Raw genomic sequence first — 13,316 nt, 5'->3', positions numbered from 1 at the left:
TGTATGTGGAGGAGGGGGTCTCTGGGGGAGGGTGGTGTGTGTGTGGGGGAGGGGTACCTGGGGAGGGGTGGGGTGTGGCTGTAGGGTGGGGTGTGCGTGGGGGAGGGGTACCTGGGGAGGGGTGGTGTGTGGCTGTGGGGTGGGGTGTGGGGGGGGGGGCGGAAGAGGTGGTGAGCGTGTGTCTGGGAGGGGGAGGGGTGGTGTGTGTGTGGGGGGGGAAGGGTACCTGGGGAGGGGTGGTATGTGGCTGTGGGGTGGGGTGTGTGTGGGAGGGATGTGGGGGAAGGGGTAATGTGTGTGTGTCTGGGAGGGGGGTAGCTGGTAAAGAGTTAGGATTTTTTTGGAATTTACTTTGGGCGACTGTTTCGCTTTCTCCTCCGTCTCCTCTGCTAACAGCGCCAGATTCCCCATAATTGTATCAAACACTGCCGGGGGCAGGTACACAACCAGGGAGCGGGACTGTGCAGGCCGCTATTCTGCTGGACTGCGTGGCATGGCTGAATAAGTGGGACTTCCCGCGGTTAATTCAGGACCGAAGAGCGAATTGATACATTCACTTCAGTCTTGTGGAAACATTCGTGTAATGTTGTCTGCGTAGGTGTGCGGTATCCCTGCGATAAATCATTTCACGCTGGTTTGGGTTCCCGAAACGTGCGGGAAAATAAACCCAGTTAACATATTGTGCCGGATATAATAGAAAATCTATTTGGATACCGACAGGATAGCTTGGAGCCAGTATTAAGCAAAGTCGATGCTAGGAATGATGTCCCATTATTGTCCGTCAATAATAACTTTAATGCATGGTGTTGATCTTGTTGCACCCAGCCAAAAAATTTGACATGTGCAAAACAAAACACATACAGCTCTCCGGAATGATATCAGGGTTCAAAACGTCCTCCAATTCCATTAATGCAATGTTGCGTTGCAGTATTTTGATAGAAGTTCATTTTGATAGAGACTTTTGGATTCTAGATCTGAAGCGGCCCCCTGATAACCGGGGCGCTCTGAGGACAGATATCCTGTTTGGTATGCACTGTAAGGTAAAATTAAGCTTGGATTCTTCTAACCTCCATGAGTACATTGGGAGATAAGTGTGGCATTCATTAATACATTCACCATTCCTGCAATATCCTACAGCCCTGGGGTTCCTCCAATTCTGACCCCTTGATGGCCGTGCCTTCAGCATCCTGGGCCCCAGGCTGTCGGATCCGCACCCTTCCGCCTCTCTCTCTCTCCCCTCCTTTCAGGTTGCCGTTTCGACACAGCTTCCCTTCACTTGTCCCAATGTAACTTCATTGCAGTGTTAATGTAAGCCTACTTGTGACAATAGAGATCTCCTTCTTTGGCTCCGTGTTAATTCTTGTCTGATTATGACCGTACGAATTAGGAGCAGCAATCGGCCATTCGGTCCTTCGAGCCTGCTCTCGATCTGACCTGATTGCAGCCTTCCCTTTCAATGCTACTTTCCTGCCCACTCTCTGTAACCTTTGCCTCACTTGTCAGTCAGGTAGCCATCTAACCAAGTCTTTAAAATATCCAGTGGCCCAGGATTCACTGCTATTTCACACCAATGAAATGACTTTACTACTTCCGAAGATTTATGTCAATGTCTATTATTCTGCCCGTTTTTATAAAGTGAAAGAGGTAGTCAGCAGGAGAAAAAACTCCAAACAAAAAGTAGAGAAACCATGGTTGTTGGGGAGGGAAGTATCATAGAATCGTAGTGTAATGCAACATTGAAGGACTTCATTCGGCCCTCAGGTTTGTACTATAAGGCCATAAGAGCAGAAGTAGGCCATTCAATGACAGTTCTGCAATGATAATCCTCAACTCCACTTTCCCGCCTTATCCCTTGATTAAAAACTCATTAAAAATCGCTCCATCTCAGCCTTAAGCATACTTAACGGTCCAGCCTCTACACCTCTCTGAGGTAAAGATTTGCACACGTTCACTGCCCATTGAGAGAACAAATTCCTCCTTATCTGTGTGGCAAATGGGCGACTCCTTACTCTGAGATTATGCCATCTGGTCCTAAACTGTGTCACAAGGCGGAACAACCAATTGCGTGAGAGATTGGTGCAATTATTCCCAACTCGCTGCTCTATCCCCGCAGCCCACAAATTCTTACCCTTCGGGTATTTATCCAGATCCCTTTGGAAATGTATTGTTGAATTTGCTTCCACCGCCTTTCCAGGCAGCCCGTCCTAGATCATCATAACTTGCTGCATTAAAAAAGGGTCCCTCTCCTCGGGTTGCCCCCGAATCCTTTGCCAATTTCCTTAACTGCCGATTGAACATTCTCTCTGCCAACCCTCAATCAAACAAGATCGACACTAAAGCAAAAAAACATGAAATTGCGGGTGCTGGAAATCTGGAATGCAAACAGAAAATGCTGGACATGGTCAGAAGGTTAGACAACATCTCTGGACAAGGGCGGGGGGGGGGAGGTTTCAATTTCAATGATTTTTCATCTATTGCGATGGTGACTTGCTGAATTCTCCAGCGGTGTCTGCGTTCCTTTCTATACCAAAATGGTTTGATCGGGTTTTAACCAATCACTCTAATGAGATCGTGCCTAAGCAGAATATTGAATGGGCCAACGGCTCACACATTGATCATAGTTGGCTCCCACCAGAGACCAGACTTTCGGAAATACGCAGAGCTTTTGCGCCAAGATTAAGAACGGCATCAACAATTCATTGTTACGTGTCGTTATTGTCAATGGCCACCCCAACATTTTCCAGTGCGTGTGTGTAAAAACCTCTCCGTAACTCTCTCTCTCTCACCCCCCAATGCACACTGCAGAAACCTAGCAGCCCTGCCAAACCCCAGCACCGCCCCTCCCCCCCCCCCCCCCAACAATCCCCCTCCCCGGGACAATCCCCCTCCCCGGGGCATGGCGTCACACTGGAACTGAGAATAGTACAGAAAGAAGTCTTACAGCACCAGGATAAAGTCCAGCATGTTTGTTTGGAATCACTAGCTTTCGGAGTACCTCCTTCGCTCGCCTGATGAAAGCTAGTGATTCCAAACAAACCTGTTGGACTTTACCCTGGTGTTGTAAGACTTCTTACTGTGCCCACCCCAGTCCAACGCCGGCATTTCCACATCAGGAAAATTGTACCGCCAAGCACTCCATCTATCAAGAGAGTTCAGAAAAAATTGAGCATTGATATTAATGTGAATACCATCGAGGACTATGCAACCAAATGACAACTCCGCTGGAAAAAAGTAGTCTATTTAAATGGAGCCAATGGGTTATTTGGTGGAGGTAAGACAAGCAGAAGACACCTGTCAGATTCATGGTTGTGTTTGCTGATCTCAGCTCGCGTGGCAGCAAACGTCTTAAAACATTCCCCAGTTATAACCAGAAGTGACATTGAACAAACTAATTGTTTAATTTGCCCTGTCATGTGATGCCAAGAATCTGGGGAGGAGTGTGTGTGTTTGTGGGGTGGGAGGGGGGGGGGGTGTAAACAAACCTCTCAAGCTCACTGCCCAACTGAGCTCTGACAACATTATAAAAACTAAGATTTCTGCTCAACCATGCTGGAAACCTCATAATCTACATGAAACATTGTATTCCAGAGTGTGACAGACAGTCAGAGCTGGTTTGTAATATCACCCTGTCATTGATATCATACCAAAGGACACAGGGCTTCTTATTTTCATCAGCATTTTACCATAAATGTTATGGGAGACTTTCCACAATCCAGTGAATGTGGCAGCCACCCAAACTGTGAACTTTGTGTCGGTGTGCTGTTTAGACAATGCTGTCTCAAATCCATTTTTCTTTCCATTGAGATTGGTATTTTCTTATTTTGGTTTAATGGGCATCGTTCGGGGTTGGAATGGATTAGTGTAGTTATTCAATGGTGTTGACGGGAGTTGGAGGATGCGTGGGTGGATGAAACCAGCAGCAGTCTGACTGGGCCCAAGCATCAAGAGAGAATCTTGGAAGAGTTGCAAATGGTGTGTAATAATCCCCAGGAATCCATTCAGTTATGGCCTCATATCAATTGTAACTAATGTAATGTAAACTGCTTTCATGTTTCAAATGCTTGTGAAGAGCCTGTCGACTAGTTAAATGTGTTGGTCGCATTAAAGTGTAAGCAGCGTTTTGAGGATGGGACGCTTGGTTGCACACAGAGACAGAGCTCCGACAAGAATGCAAGATGGATCTGACGGGATGGGGGCTCCGGGGCCACGCGATATCAAGAACCCCTTCCCATGGAATGGGACAGCAGAAGAGTCAAACTGGGTATAATAATAATCTTTATTATTGTCACAAGCAGGCTTACATTCACACTGCAATGACGTTAATGTGTATAACCCGAGGATCCCTTGGCTGTTCTAACACTTTGTAATGTACTACAATATAGAAGGGACCATTCAGCCCAACGTGCACATGTTAGCTTGTTAAAAGAGCGCTCCAATTTGACTCGCACCGCCCCCCTCCATATCTCTCCCCATCGCCGTTCAAAAGGCCATGTCCAATTGTTTTCTGAAAGTCCCCACGGAATCTGACTGCACCACACTTTCAGGCCATGCGTTTTACATTCTAACACCTGTGCAAATAATAATAAGAGCTTATTGTCACAAGTAGGCTTCAATGAAGTTACTGTGAAAAGCCCCTAGTCATCACATTCCAGCGCCTGTTCGGGGAGGCCGGTACGGGAATTGAACCCGCGCTGCTGGCATTGTTCTGCATTGCAAGACAGCTATTTATCCCACTGTGCTAAACCAGCCCCAATTCTTCCCCCATCTGAATTGTTTTGGCAAATATGTTAAGCCTGTGACCGCCGGTTACTGACTATCTTGCCAGAGGAAACAAGTGCTGCTCTATCAAACCCCCCTAAACAATGTGAATATACTGGATCTCCCAATGTGCACAATCCCAGTTTATTCCCTCTCTCCACATCAACTCCCTCATCCCTGATATAATCCTGAGAATCCGCTTCCTCGCCCTCCCCAAAGCCTTGGCATCCTTGCTAAGGTGTAGTGCCCAGAATTTCACTGGACACTTCAGGTGAGAACTAACCAGCTAATGGTGAAAGTTGACTTCCTTCTTTTCGTAATCAATTGCCCCTACTTGCAAAACCTGTTATCACAAATGCGTAACCGCCTGATCAACTTGCCCTGTCATTGGTGAAGAGGCAAACCCATGTCTCTTTGCTCTTATACGCCCTCAAAAGAGTCCAACTGGAGTTTCATTGTCAGCATTAGGCATTCAGCTGTATATCTAACCAAATCTTAACTCTGTCCAAATCAACTCAGTACTTGAACTCCACTCTGTACTTTCCCGCCAGTAGAATCGAAGTAGGGGGAGGTGGTGGCGGTCTGGTTACTGCATTAGTAACCCAGAGACCCAGAGTAATGTTCTGGGGGACTCGGGTTCAAATCCCACCAGGGCATGTGGTGAAATTTGAATTCAATAGAAAATCTGGAATTAAAAGTCTGATGAATCGATTGGAGTAAAAAATCCATCTGGTTGATCAATTAGGGAGGGGAAATCTGTCATCCTTACCTGGTCTGGCCTACACGTGACTCCAGATCCACAGCAATGTGGTTAATTCTTAACTCTGGCCGTGCAAGCCACTCAGTTCAAGGGGCACGTAGGGACGGGCAGCTGGTTCAGCAAAACCCACATCCCATGAACGGATAACCCCTCGCCTGTCTCCCCATTCCCTACACCTTCGAAATGTTTAGTTCCCATACGTGCCACTCTGGTTTACGCCACTCTGAGGTAACATGCTCCTGTACCTCTTCAGCCTCACACGATAGCCTGGCCTTCGCCTCTCAGTCACTCCTGTTCTAGCTACACATGCATTTAGACAGGCGAACGTCTATCCCCCAAGCATCATATACACGCCCGGGCGAGGACTGCACACAATTCCCCCAGCACCCGCAAGGTTGCAGCTTCACCTGGAGGGCCAATCGTGGGGCTGCAATTTGAAATGTACCTTGAGTAAACTTCGAAGTTTCTCAGCGCTGCATTCCTCTACCAGGCTCACATTGGTCCCTTGTAGGTTAATAGCGTCTAATCGCTCCGAGATCTGTGGCAAAATAATAATGTATAACTCACCCGCAGCTTTTAAAAAACTAGACACTACCATCCCCAGTTAAACGGAATTCCGACACGCTGCTGTTTGATGTGGGGTTTTGTACAGTTTGGGGAAATGGGGGGGGGGGGGGGGGGTGACAGTTCTGTTCTGATCTCTCTCTCGCATTTTACAGAGGCTTGTACTCCACGCATCGCTTTGACGGAGAGAGCTCTCCGGGTGCAGAGTCGATGCTAAGATGGAAAGAGGACTACACCTGTCTCACCTGACACCACCCGCCCCCCCCCCCCCCCCGAACACACACACACACCACCTTTCAAACTTGTCCCTCTGATAATCCGCAGCAGTAAATATCTCTCTAGTGTCTATCTGGAGTCTTGAAGCTGTCTCCAAAATCCACAATCAAAACTGAACAAGTCCCAGTGGCCGGGGCGCCGCACGATTCTGCGATTTGCAATATCTACACAGCAGCTGCGTGTTTGCATGGACCCTGACCCATCGGCATTTAACTTCTTCTTTGGGAGTGCCGGCAGTTATTGCAAGATCTCCCGCCGCCTGTGATTTTTAAGCCCCTATTAAAGGCAGAAAATCGAATAATTACAAAAACAAAATGCACGTTCAGTGGCTTCGTTATTTCCCTGGTCGGAATTGCGATTTGCAGAAACTCAGCAAAGTTAGCACTGCAAGGCCAGCACGCTGAGAGAGCGAGTCGTTCACTCTGGTGTGTTGCGTGTTTGTTGGGGAGGGGAATGGTTACATCAGCTAACATACACATTGTATGTAATGAGATATATAATGCAGAGTTACATTTCTAAGCAGCAAACAAGGTTACCTACCGCACCGTGCAAATACACCTATCCATTTACAGTCTCTTAAAGCTGAACTGGCACCGTAATCATTAAAATCAACACACCTTTAGATTTTGTCCAGTTTTTAAAAAAAAATAATCATCATCTACAATAGCAAAAAAAATGAAGCGGACAAATTTATCAGAATTGCCAGGACAGCTGGGATGATTCGCAATGTTTAAACACGGTGTGCATGATCGGAGTACAAAGGTCTGGAAGACTAGCTTTAAATTTGAAGTTTATCAAGTCGGTTGTGTCAACAAAGCGTCAGTCATACTTTAAACACATAAAAAAGAGAAGCCACACTTGACAGCGCGAATTCTTCTGCTCCATCAACAAGCTGTAACCTTTGTCGCGGCCTGTTTAATAATCTCATTAACGCATTGGAGAGTCGAAACTTGTGTGGTGCGAGGAGCACATTCACCATATGCCAGCTCACTGGCCACCCGCTGGGCACTGCCCTTTCTCCTCCAGATTTGTAATTAGCTGCGAGTCTCTCAACTCCAGGGCCAAGTATCCAGGGTACTGGCCGAGCAGCCTGTGAGGGGAATCGCGCGTGGGCCACGCTACACACACACACATAAACCTCACCAACCCAGCACCCCCACTCTATCACTGCCACCCCCAGCCCTGGCTAAGAGGAATAAAACATCTTCGCAACGGCTGTTTGGCCCAGATCTCTGCAGACTTGGAAGAATGCACCGTGCAAAGGTGGGCGGCGGGATATTCCTGTCATTAAAAATCTCCCAAAGTCCTAATGATACAAGGCTACAGCTGTATTGAAACCCCAAAATATTTCTTCCGCCCCCTCACCCCAATCTTCCCGAGGCTAGCCAATTCGTGTTAATTGTCACTTTATATCAACAGTGCAAAAAACGATTGAAAAATTGTGTCGTGTAAGTAAAATTGAGCACAAGGACAGTTCATCAAATTGATACAAAATACTAATGGTTCTATTTCACAGAATAAACAAACGTGTGATCTTTGAGTGCTGATAATGATCTATATATGGAGGGAGGGGGAGGTAAAAACACCTCTTGCCTGTGATACAATTGTCCAACCTCGCCTGCAGACTGCTGTCAGGAAGGGGCTGTGAAGTGTGACGAAGTGGGGTTATTAATTAAGCTGAGGACAATGGGACGTGGCCGTGGCTTCGTGTGGTTTGTGCGGCGGAGTGTCCTTGGGAGCTGGCCTGGGACACGCGGTGTCAGCTGGTGTGCACACTGCCCCCCCCCCCCTCCCTTCCGACAGCCCTCCCTCTCCCCGGGGAAATCTGGGGAGCTCCGGGGGTGGGGATAGGGGTGGATAGCAACCCCTCACGTATTTAATGCACGCATACACTTCACTCTTGACAGGCAGCCCCGGCAAGGCGAGCGCACCCTAAACCATAGTGTGAGGGAGGCAACAAAAGCAAGAGAGAAGATCAAAGTTACAACACAAAGCCCTGGACGGTGGGTGGGAGAACACCTTCCACACTGGGCACGGTTACCCCACCCCCCACTGGATGAAGCCTGTCCTAATGTTCCCTCAACCGGACCATTTGGTCTCATTCTCTAGTAACTTTCAACTCTTTCTGTTCTAAATCAATTTGCTTTCCCCTGTAACAGAGTTGTGTGATGTCCAGCAACACGGTGTCCACAGAAACCTTCTGCCCTTTTCTGCTTATTGATTTCACATCTTATTTCGATATTATTCCCACTTTATTCAACAACTCTCCCAAACCCCCAAACTCCACCTGAACTGTTTAACCTCCCTTTTAGGTTTAGGTTTCTCTCTCCCGCCCCCCCCCCCCCCCCCCCGCCCCCCACACACACACTCTTATCTCTCCTCGATTTAATACCATTTCTACAATATTATCCCTGCAGAAAAACACAAACACAACCTCCCGTCTCTCTGGTTCGATGTTGGATTCACGGCAGCGGGGACACTTTGCGGAGTCTCCGGCGACACCTCATTGACAGTGCGTCGTGCCCCTGTGTAACCTTTGCCCCATTGAGTGAGAAGTCGATTGGAATCTTCCATTTGCTCCCTGCAGCACCCGCCTCCCCCTCCTTCACTCGCCGCCTGCTCTGCCTCTGGGTCAGACAGCGTCGCGAACACAAGTCGGCAAACTTTTCCTGGGCTCCTCCTGTGCAAAGCCCGGCTCTCCCGGGGGTTTGGGGTGTGCATGCATGCTGTAGGATAGAATGTGTGGTTTTCACGTGCTGGTGAGTAACTCCTCCTGATGTGCACTCGCTGGAGTAACTCACGTGGAGAACCCCAGGACGGGTTTGTATCGAAACATCTGCTTTACTCATATTATTGACGAAATCGATAACAAAAGTCTTACTAATGCTGATTAGAGTTTGTATGTGGATTGAATCTGAGTCGGTATAAATGGTCCAACAATACAGAGCTCACAGACTGCGTTTCGAGACGAGAATTCGGTCATTTCCAGTGTTATATTTGGTTTGAGCTCGGTTTATATTAAAGGATATTGTGGAACACCGACTTTTGCCTGAATGCATTTGGAACGAGGTTTTAAGTCGATTTAAACCAATAGCAAAACGAGTAAACGTGACTCCGTTGCACTTTTAAACCCAACAAACACCGATCTAAACTCGCCTGATTAATATTTAATCTCAACGTTTAAACGCGCCCACAGGTTTTTAAACATGGGTTTATTGTGCAAGGGGGAAATGAGTAATAAATGTATACAGGAACCGGACCGTGGAGATGGTGAGTTACTCACTGGCTGGAGGAACTCACTCGGAGTAACTTTTCGCAATGTGGGTTATTGCTTCGCTTATTCAGGGGGCGAGCGGCTAGATGCTGTGCCATTTATTCAGAATATTCCCCCTTGCTCGCTCAGGTAACCGGCCCACACCCCAACCACCACTAAACTTTCCCAACGCATTCGTTCCCAGGCGACGGAAATTGCTGCTGGAGCGTGGCACTCCGGGCAAATCGCAAGTTAGAGTGGACAGGACTGGCGTTTCAAACAGACGCAGGCACAACGAGTAAACTAGGTAACAACGCCGGCTATCAATAACTCCCATTCACATTGACAAGAATCCTTTGCACCCGGGAGTGATCACAAGGCGAGGATCTGGGGCTGGTTTAGCACAGGGCTAAATCGCTGGCTTTGAAAGCAGGCCAGCAGCATGGTTCAATTCCCATACCAGCCTCCCCGAACAGACGCCAGAATGTGGCGACTAGGGGCTTTTCACAGTAACTTCATTTGAAGCCTACTTGTGACAATAAGCAATTTTCATTTAATCTTGCAAGGGACCATGACCTGAAACTCAGTGTAAGCTTCCAGTTATGGCTGGCCTTGGATATCTAGGCTGTCACTCCAGCTTAGTGCTGAGGGGATGTCGCTCTGTCGCGACAGATCTTTGACATTGTCACCCAGACAGAAATAAACACTCAAGTCCTGCCCATTTCAATTGATCCCCAGCACCGCAAACCTTTTGGGGAGAGTTTTACATTTCAACTAGGCCTTGTGTGCAGGGAAAAAAGTGATTGTAGAATCCTTTAATCTTATCATTGTGTTTGTCCAGTACACAGGAAAAAAATGGTACAAATTGTAACAGGATAAAAAAAGAACAATGGTTAAGTTTGAATAGTCAATGCTAAGAGGTTGCCCAGTCCCAGGTGACCAAATGCTACTTTGAGGAGGGAGAGCTGACTGCTGGTGATTTAACCTGAGGATCTCCACACCTCAGACCAGAGGCAACCTTCATGAATAATCTCAGCAGGTACAGGAATATGAACCTGAGCTGCTGGCCTTGCTCTGCATCACAAACTAGCTGTCCAGTCAACTGAGCTACTATTACTTTCGACTGTCGCCATCTTCAGTGGAATCCTGAATGTGTTCTTTATTTGGTATATATTTAGTTTTTCTCCAGGCAGAGGAATGAGAAAATGTACTCGTGCACTCACCCTGTACTAACTAGATTGATCTATCGTACAGACAACAATCTGCATTATCACTGCGTGGTTCTGGCTGGAAGTTGGTAATGATACAACTTTGGAGTCAGCCACACAGTAAGAGGTCATCTGCAGCAGGTGGAGTGAGCCACAGCTCCAGGGTGATTAGGGAAGGGTACCAAATGCTGTCTTTCGCAGCAATATCCACAGCCTCTGAAAATAAAAACTGTGCTCAGCGTACTGACTGTCAGTCACACATCTGGAGCGATACAGCAATCAACAATTACTATGGCCGGAGCTTCGCTGTGACTCCAGCTATGATTATAACTGCAGCTATGGTGGAACAAACCATTACAAGGGGACATAAATTTAAGGTGAATGGTAGAAGATATAGGGGGGATGTCAGAGGTAGGTTCTTTACCCAGAGAGTAGTGGGGGCATGGAATGCAATGTCTGTGGAAGTAGTTGAGTCGGAAACATTAGGGACCTTCAAGCGGCTATTGGATAGGTACATGGATTACGGTAGAATGATATAGTGTAGATTTATTTCTTCTTAAGGGCAGCGCGGTAGCATTGTGGATAGCACAATTGCTTCACAGCTCCAGGGTCCCAGGTTCGATTCCGACTTGAGTCACTGTCTGTGCGGAGTCTGCACATCCTCCCTGTGTGTGCGTGGGTTTCCTCCGGGTGCTCCGGTTTCCTTCCACAGTCCAAAGATGTGCAGGTTAGGTGGATTGGCCATGATAAATTGCCCTTAGTGTCCAAAATTGCCCTTAGTGTTGGGCGGGGTTACTGGGTTATAGGGATAGGGTGGAGGTGTTGACCTTGGGTGGGATGCTCTTTCCAGGAGCCGGTACAGACTTGATGGGCCGAATGGCCTCCTTCTGCACTGTAAATTCTATGATAATCTATGATTAATCTAGGACAAAGGTTCGGCACAACATCGTGGGCCGAAGGGCCTGTTCTGTACTGTATTTTTCTATGTTCTATAATGGTGATGTTGCTGGACTACTATTCCACAGACCCAGGATAATGCTCTGGGGATTAGGGTTCAAATCCCACCATGGCAGCTGGTGGGATTTAAAAAGTCAAGTAATTCATCAAAAATGAAATCTGGAATTTAAACCTAGTCTCAGTAATGGTGACCAGTGGGCGGCACGGTAGCACAGTGGTTAGCACTGTTGCTTCACAGTGCCAGGGACCAAGGTTCGATTTCCGGCTTGGGTCACTGTCCGTGCGGAGTCTGCATGTTCTCCCCGTGTCTGCGTGGGATTCCTCCGGGTGCTCCGGTTTCCTCCCACAAGTCCTGAAAGATGTGCTGTTAGGTAAATTGGACATTCTGAATTCTCCCTCTGTATACCCGAACAGGCGCCGGAGTGTGGCGACGAGGGGATTTTCACAGTAACTTCATTCCAGTGTTAATGTAAAGCCTACTTGTGACACTAATAAAGATTATTATTATCATAAGACTATCACTGATTGTTGTAGAAGCCCATCTGGCTCACTAACATCCTTGAGAAAGGAAATCTGCCATCTTTACCCGGTCTGGCCTACATGTGACTCCAGATTCACAGAAATGTGGTTTACTCTTAATAGCCCTTAAAGGACAATTAGGGATGAGCAACAAATGCTGGCATTGCCAATGACATCTACATCCCATGAAAGAATAAAAAACACCCAACTGGATCAGTCCCCCAGCACAACTGAAGTGAAAACTATTTTTTACATTTCTATCATCAGATTTTTTTAAAACTGTGGTATCGATTAAAACTCATACAGTCAGTGAACAGAGCTTTGTGCAATGTTTGTGCTTGCTCTGCTTAGACAGTTAGTAAGTGTAGCAGTAAAACTATTGGCAACCAACATTGCTTCAAAATCAAGTTGTGCCGACAATCATTGTTTCATTTGCCACTGTATGGTTAAGTCCTGGAGCATTTTTATTTCCTTTTCAGGGACACTCAACGTCTTAAGTTGCTATCTTTCCTGTGGGATTAAAGTCCAGGCCGTTACAGAGGAATAAATTGTTGTTCAGTACTGTTGATTATGCATTGGTTACTCTTTTTATGCTGAGGATTACCCAGTTGTAACAAATTCTAATTCAGTGTATGCATGATCATGAGAAATTTCACCAAGCGTAGTTAGATATTTTGCATGAACATGGAAATGTAAAGAACCAGAAAGGCCATTTATCCCATCAAAGAACTCCATTCAACAGTTACATACAATGTGTTCAATCATGAATTCAGGCCCAACTTATTAATCACAAGCCCCAACAGGTATCCATAGTTTTGTTGTAAATATTAATTACAATATGCCAGCTCTTTAAATTTTTTTAGTTCCTGCTGATATTCTTTACACAACATAAAGCTGATTATAACAAATTCTATTCACCCTCTTGCCTGATGACCCCCACTTTATTTAGTAAAACTACACTGATTACACAGTTACACCCATCCCAAAGCAATAGCACACACTGTGCGGTTGCAACATAAAT

At 46.8% G+C, this 13,316-nt stretch overlaps 1 long non-coding RNA gene across 2 annotated transcripts; it reads right to left on the bottom strand.

Annotated features, from left to right (window-relative positions):
- Nucleotides 1-785: 785 nt before the first annotated feature.
- LOC140409472 (uncharacterized) lies at nucleotides 786-8,918 on the bottom strand. 2 transcript variants are annotated; one of them, XR_011940340.1, is made up of 3 exons: nucleotides 8,793-8,918; nucleotides 5,964-6,056; nucleotides 786-1,033 (listed from the first exon to the last, which is right to left on the bottom strand). It is a non-coding gene; the product is annotated as an uncharacterized lncRNA (long non-coding RNA). The 2 variants fall into 2 exon arrangements; XR_011940341.1 differs by lacking the exon at nucleotides 8,793-8,918 and adding an exon at nucleotides 6,376-6,442.
- Between the last annotated feature and the right edge of the window lie 4,398 nt (nucleotides 8,919-13,316).

Source organism: Scyliorhinus torazame, chromosome 3, assembly GCF_047496885.1.
Source record: "Scyliorhinus torazame isolate Kashiwa2021f chromosome 3, sScyTor2.1, whole genome shotgun sequence".
Classification (NCBI taxonomy): Eukaryota; Metazoa; Chordata; class Chondrichthyes; order Carcharhiniformes; family Scyliorhinidae; genus Scyliorhinus; species Scyliorhinus torazame.
Note: the sequence above shows the minus strand (reverse complement) of the source record. Positions and strands in the feature narration are given on the sequence as shown.